This window comes from Argiope bruennichi, chromosome 8 (genome assembly GCF_947563725.1).
Source record: "Argiope bruennichi chromosome 8, qqArgBrue1.1, whole genome shotgun sequence".
Classification (NCBI taxonomy): domain Eukaryota; kingdom Metazoa; phylum Arthropoda; class Arachnida; order Araneae; family Araneidae; genus Argiope; species Argiope bruennichi.
Window position 1 is genome coordinate 118862934 of NC_079158.1, and position 7911 is coordinate 118870844.

The following is a 7911-nucleotide window of genomic DNA, read 5'->3' on the forward strand; positions in this document are numbered from 1 at the left end:
TAATTTTCTGTCACCTCCCGTAAAACTTCAATTTTAAATTAAAGTGGAAATAATTAAACTGTAATTAATATAAAAACATTTTTTTTTACTGAAACGAAATATTTTTTTAAAAAATATGATTACTGAAAACAGAGTGTTCAGCATTTAAGTCTTATGTGTACTATACTACGGAATAATTTTCATAATTTATGTAATATCTCAGTAATTAATCAAAAAAATTTTCTCAGATTCATCATAAAACTCAGTTTTTAGCTTCACTTCCAAAAGGATTTATATGATGTGAATAACAATATTTTATTTCGCTTTGGTCTTAAAAAAATAATGAAGTCTAAATTTTATACAGTCGTTTCGTCCCAATGAATCATATTCTACGAAATATTCTTGACACTTCAATTTTTAAATAAATGAATGAACGTTTCTATCTTCTGCTATCAAATCTGATCGATTCATAAAGTTTTGAAGATAATAGTTTAAAAGAATAAAAATTTTCATAATCTTAGACAATCAGTCTTGAGAAACCTGGGGTATCATCTCTGGGACGATCGAAGAAGTGATCTAAAATCGTCCGTTTTTATTGAATGGTGATATTCAAATTTTCATAAATCAGTCATTTTTAGTAACTAATTTAGTTGATTGGGGGACTGGAGTGCAACTCTTTTTCTTTAAATTAAAAAAAAAATCACCAAGATGCGCATTCTTATCCTCCAAGTTATACACATGCCAAATTTGGTAGCTGTAGGTCGGACATACACACTCGTTCAGCTTTATTAAGAGTATAGATACATTATTTTATTTCCTTCATAAAAGCTTCTTTTAATCCATAAAATCTCTTCCGTGAAGAATGTGGAGCTTTTTTTTTTTCCTCTGAAAAATGCGCCGAAAAAATTTCTTTGAAAATTTCAATACGCCGAGACTGATGTGAGTTTCCAGAGCTTAAGTTTCTAAAAAGTAGGCCTTAATATTTAAAAATTTAGGAACCTCTGTGTTGCGGCAAGCAAGCAAGCAAGCAAACAGTTCTGTATAATTACTTAAGCTTGAGTGGCATCACCTTGTTTTATTGTTATTATAAAATTACTTATATGCTTGTACGTCTACTCGTTGTGAAGAATAAATGTATGCTTTACTAACGCCGTTGTCTATAACATATGGTGCCGCATTATACATTTGTTTCACTGAGCGTAACAAAACAAAGGTTCGCCTAGTTTGCAGTCGCAATAGACTTTCTCCACTTAAAAAGGTGACACTTCCACTGTTAGAACTTTTGGCAGCCTTACAAGGAGCTCGTTTACTTCACTATTTTTGTAAAGAAACTGGTTTAGAAAATCAAACATCAACACTTTGGAGTGATTCAACTGTTGTATTAAGTTGGATAAGAAATGATCCTAATCGATGGAAAACATTCGTATGTAACCGAGTCACTGAAATTCTTCAATACACTTTTCCAGCGCAGTGGCGACATTGCCCAGACACACAGAACCCAGCAGATCATCTCTCCCGTGGTGTATTCCCAGCAGATTATATGCTTGTACGTCTACTCGTTGTGAAGAATAAATGTATGCTTTACTAACGCCGTCGTCTATAACACTCTGCTCCAGAGCATCTTACCTTGGAGTTCTGAAAATGTGTTTATTCTACTAAAGCTTAAATTTATTCACCATTTTTACACTACTTATTTACAAGTTCCCACTACTTATTGTATTTTTTCTGACAACATATAACATTCCGAAGTACCAGGACGATTTTTAGCCAATTGAATCAAGTGCTCACTGTCGAGCCTCACATGCTCACATTCAGAATTCTCTTAATTTCCTCGACATTTAAAAGAGATTAATTGGATGGAGATAGACAAAGGGGGGTACCTTAGTACCACTACCAGAAGGAGCAAACTTTAGCTTAAGAGTGGAAGAAAGTTACTTTATTTTTAATTTCTTGTATACAAAATATACAAAGAGAAAGTATGACTTGTCTCAAAAATTAAAGAGGTGGTGGTGGTGGGGTAGACTAGTGGCCTTTTTCGATATCATGAACTTCCATATGAAATAAAAATTGGCGAAATTGGTACATTAGATATTTTGTTTAGTAACTGTGACTGGAAAATTTTGTAAATGCCTTTCCCCCTACTACTAATTATTTATATGTTCCCACTACTTAATGTATTTTTTTCTGACAGTGCATAACAGTCCTAAGTACCAGGATCGATTTTTAGCCGATTGGATCCATTTCTGTCTGTCAAATCTCGCATGCTTACATCCTGAATGCTCTTAATTTCCTCGAAATTTAAAAGAGATAAATTGGAAGAAGATAAACAAAAGGGTACTTTGGCACCACTACTAGAGGGTACAAAATTTAGCTTAAGAACTTACTTTAATTCTTTGTATATGAAATGTATAAAAAAAAGAGACCTTTTTTTTCAAATATGAGGGTGGTGGCTCCACAATGGTCTATTTAGATAATATAAATTTTCATATGAAATAAAAATTGGCAAAATCGGTACATTAGATATTTTATTTAGTAATTGTAACAGGAAAACATTGTCAATGATCCGCCCTTCTCCGCAAAGAATGTACAATGAATCAATGTTTTTGATATTTTTGTCGAAACTGGAAAGTGGTGGACAGCAAGAGGTCATTGGTGGCATTTCTAAGAATCATTAATTTTCATATAAATTAAAAATGAGCGAAATCAGTATTATGGTTTTGTTAGGGAACAGGTTCTTTAATTTTGCCTATTACTTTTTTAATATATGGATGATACGGTTAATAAAGAATTAAAATAAATGATACAGTTATCAATTAACCTTGTTGGTACTAAATAATAAATGATTAGAAAAAAACCAGTTTAATTTATCAGTTAAACTGTTAATTAAACAGGAATTTTGAACAGGAGAAAGATGCTATTTTGTATAAAATAGCACTCGTTGTACTTAAGGAATTTGAAACTTTTATATTAGTAATGTTTTACTGTAAAGGAAGAATACCTGATCGAAGCAATAAACTGATATTTCTCGTGTGAATAACTTAAAATTTTATATTAAGAGACTATTACAAAAAAATTGAGCATGCGCAGGAGTCCTCAACGAGGCTAAATTTAATATTTTACTAAATTTCTTTGTATTTTAAGTTATGTTAATTCCTCCTATCATTAATCCTCATGTTCGACTGAAATAGTAATGAAGCGACTTATAACTAGATATCAATACTGGCTAGTTTAATTTAGTTTAGTATATTGGCGTTCCGGTTCGAAGCAACAGCAGGGCTATTTGGGGGCGGACTTCGTAAATTTGAACCGCGGTCAGATGAGGCGGATGACATCTGAGTTAGCACCTACTGTCAAAACTTCCACACTATACCAGCGGGAGGACGTTTGGCCCCGACGGATTTAACGTGCACGATACCCGCTTACACGACGGTTCTTCGATGGAGTCGAGCCACAGCGGCCATACCATTATTCGAGAGATATATTTAGAAATGTATACCATATTTTCGAATTGAGAGAATAATTCTCCAATACATGGCCAACATATTTCACCCCCCTCCTATATTTACGAATTGAATTGTGAAGTTTTTTTTGAAAATATTTTTTGCTGAAATGGATCGCAAGTGATAAAGATATTTCAGAACCACTTTCTTAGAAGATGGGCGAAATAATAACATTTACTTGCGCCATTTTAACAACTTAATTAACTCCCCTGAGAGGCGATTGCCGCTCAGTTTCGTCCCCGACAGGAAGTTGCCGAAACGGCCATTCCCAGGATTTTGCATTCCGGAAAGCCATTACTTGATCGCGGCATTACGGCGGAAACACATCTTTAGGAGGAAGAACTTGTTCCGCTCCGGGACCCAGTAAACGGGATTTTTGCGCCCTGCCGTACTTCCGGACTGCTCCGAGCCGGATACTCGTCCGGGAATGAGTTACCAGGAAAGAGTTTCGCGTTCCTGTCTTTTCCGGGAAGCTATTGCTTCGCTCCGGGTTTTATGGAGCGATAAAAAAGGAGGGATATTAGTTTTTAGCAACGCTTTCCGAAAAGTCCATAGCGACGCTTTTAGAGCAGAAGAAAGAAGCGACTCTGAATATTTTACTATTTGGGGTGGAGCTATCCCTGAAGTCAGTTAATTGGCTATACGCACCAATTCTAGGGAACATCTTCTCCGAAACGTTTTTTTAACAAAGAAATAGAAAGCAGATAAATTTCGAATATCATCGTAATTTTTGCCAAATTAATCCACCAGCTCATTTGTACAGGATATCCATAAATAATTCATCTAGTAAATATTTCTTATAAATAATGCAAAAAAAAAAAAAAAATTGAAATTTGCATGATAATTTGAACATGATTTTTTAAAAATCATGTGGTATCAGAAAAACGTGTTCTCACATGACTCATATTTTCGCAATCACCAACATTTAGAAAAGCGATGGGTTTTGACCATCTCAAAATCAATCGAGTTCTAAAATTTTTTTTTCTCGTGGCCAGAATGTTTTTTTTTCTCGTGAAAAAAACAGTTTAAATCGGTTTTAAACAATCACGTGACTATCAAATGACGCGTGGTCACGTGACTACTGTATTCGCAATAGTCAACTTTTAGAAAAGCGATTCTTTTTTTTTTTTTTTAATTTCAAAATCGTTTGAGCTTTAAAACATTTTTTACATGGCGGACATTCGCGCCAAGTTGTAACTTTTTGTTGGCGAGAAGTCATCAAATGCTACAACCTTTTTTATCATTTTCTAATAACCCTAAGAGCGAAAAATAGATGCCTCAAAAGCAATAAATCGCCAATTTTCTGCTAGTGCATTTTAAAGCTTCAAAAACCCCAAACCAAAACAACATCATGTTCTCACTTGATAATAAGATATGGGGACGGGTTACTGATTTTTATTTAGTAATTCAAAAATTATGATGCACTACTGTCTGAACATTAGTTGCTTTAAGAATATCAAGTCTGTTCTTAGTCTACTTCCTGGCGTTAAAAATTTTTTGTTGTCATTCGATTCTTAATAGCTCGAACTTTGTTAATCTCTAAAGCATAAATAACTTTTTTCTCCAGCTATTTTGGAAAAAGAAATCGTGATATTTTAGAATGTGAGGGCCATGAAAGAGCTGCATCTCTACAAATCCACCGATTTGGGAACGCTCATCAATGAAATCGTGCGAATGACCATATTTTAACTACCTTTTAATTGTTATCAGGTGATAACATAATGTTGCTTTGGTTTGGGGGGTTTTGAAGCCTCAAAATGCACAAGCATAAAATTGGCGATTTATCGTTTTTGAGGCATCTATTTTTCGATTTTAGGATAATATGAAAAGGATACAGAAGATTGTCACATTTGGCGACTTATAGCCAACAGAAAATTACAACTTGACGCGAATGTCCACTGTGTACCCGATTCTCCTGTCTGACCAATAAAGGACAGGGTCGTAAATCGCCCGAAGAAAGCAAAGAGAAGAAGGTGGGAATGAAAGCGAAACAGCGAGTTAGGTATCGAAACAGAAGGCAGTTTTGAAAACAGTGAAGAGGCTTTCGATTTCTTGACGTCGTTTTATTTAATTTTGGAGAAGCACGCATTATGTACAAGCAGGAGCGAAGAGTACACACATAACACAGAACAACTCAAAGCGAAAAGAGAGAATGAAGGCCAACTGAACATTTCCGCCACATGTCGATTCAATACACGTGTTGATCTTTGACAAGGGCAACAGAGGGATCATTTTCACTCGACACGTGGATCTGATGGCGCATCATTTTTACAAAGCTTCAGTTGAATTAATTAAACAGAAAAGTGGAATGGGATCAGGAAACAAGAAGCAATCGTCAATTTTTAGAATGACCGAATGACTAGCTGGCAGAAAATGTTTTGGAGCTCACACGATTTTGGGGTGAAAAAGAAAAACACCATTGCTTTTCTAAAAATTGACGATTGCACAATCACGTAACGTAATCATTCCAAACAAGTTTATACCGGACTTTTGCAAAAAAAAAAAAAAAAAAAAAAAAAAAAAATTCTGGCTTTGGGATAAAGTTTTGGAAAGAGCTTGAACGATTTTGAGATGAAAACAAACCAAAGTTTTCTAAATATTGACGCATATGTAATCTGAGAGTTAAGTGATTGTTTAAAACCAGTAAAAACTGGGTTTTTTTCAATAAAAAAAGAAAAGAAAATTGTAACTCGAATGATTTTGAGATGGTCAAAAACAATTGAATGTTGGTGATTTCGAAATATGAGTAATGGGAAAACATGAAGTTTTTCTGTCTCTTTGATGCCACGTGACTTTAAAAAAATAATGTTATCAAATGATAATTTGAAATTTGCGATAGAAGGTTTCAATTTTCTTTTCATTTTATTCTTTCCATTTTCTAATTTTTCAATGAATTATTGTAAATTTTCAACTGTTTCTTTCGACTAATGAAAGATTTTTACAAAATTTATAAAAGGAAAGAATTTATTTGTTTATTTTAATGCCCTAAGCTTTAATTGTTGCGTTAATGTAAATTATCCACCTTTGGCGACCCATTTGTTAGACCAAATTATTGACCTTTTAGACTATAAATATTAGTGTGGAATGCATATTTTTCAAAAATTATCCTTATTGTTTGATAAAACCGGAAAAACATGAACTTAATTGAAATAAAACTTAACTTAATTTTGAACTTAATAAATCAAAATAAATTATAAAATTTGACGTGTACAAATTCAGAAATATATATATGCCAAAATAATAGCGGAAGTGAAAAACCTACTTCCGTATCAATATTCAAAGAAGGCATTTTTTTTTTTTTAGTCTTAATTTTAACATTGGCAAAAACACGTGATTGCATGTTTTGATGGATGAGTTTGAATTTCACAACAATTATTGCAAATTGTGTATTGCATTAATTAAAAAAAATTAAGAAAACATTAAACAGAAAGGAAGTTGATGTCATTAAAAAGCTTAGTTTTAGTTATGCTTATGAAAAACCATTTTTGTGATAATATTTTTGGTTGATATGGTTATCAATTTCTATAGGTAAATCAGAGCGATTACCATTTGACAATTATTAATCCTATTTTTGCGCTAAATTAAACTTTATCTGGCTCCTATATCTTGATTTCGTTTATATCTTCTTACCTTTGCGCGAATATAACTTTTAGTGAGCCCTATCCAGACCATTCCTAATAATATTTTACAGTTCAATAATAAGCAATAATAAGTGCTGAGTTAAGTGCAAATATAAAACCGTTCAATGAAGCAGTCAGTCTTATAGTGATTTGTTTTCACTTGACAGTTGCTATTCGACAATTTGTAATAAGATCGACTTCTGTGCCATTTATGTTAGCTCTCTATATATATTACAAAGAAGAGATGGATAAAACTGATTTTATATTTGTTTTAAACATATTAAATTATTAAAGTAATTAAAAAAATTATATTAAAACTGTGTTATTGGATTTTTTTTTTTTTTTTACTTTAGAGTAAATTGCCTTGATTTTTTTTTCCGAATCAAACTGTAGAACGAAGAATCATATTTAGGAAACTACAAATTTTTTATTTCTTGGATTAATTTTTTTAGGTTAATAGTTTTTTTTACATCAAGGATTTGGAAGTTTCACGTCTGATCTAAACTTATAAGTATAAATATTAACATTAAAGCTTACATTTAAGGAACTAACAAGTTTTATTTGAAATTTTTGACTAAGCTGAATCCCATTAGTTTATATTATATATATATATATAATATCCCATTAGTTTATATATATATATATATATGGGTGTGTGTGCGTAATAATATTTTAAAGTCTAAATTGAATTTTAGTTAAATTCCTAATTTTCATTTTAAATTTGCCCGTTTTATTTCCTGATCCAATTCCACTTTTTTTTATTTAATTAACTCTGCATACGCACTATAAAACTACTGACTTCAGCATTTTCT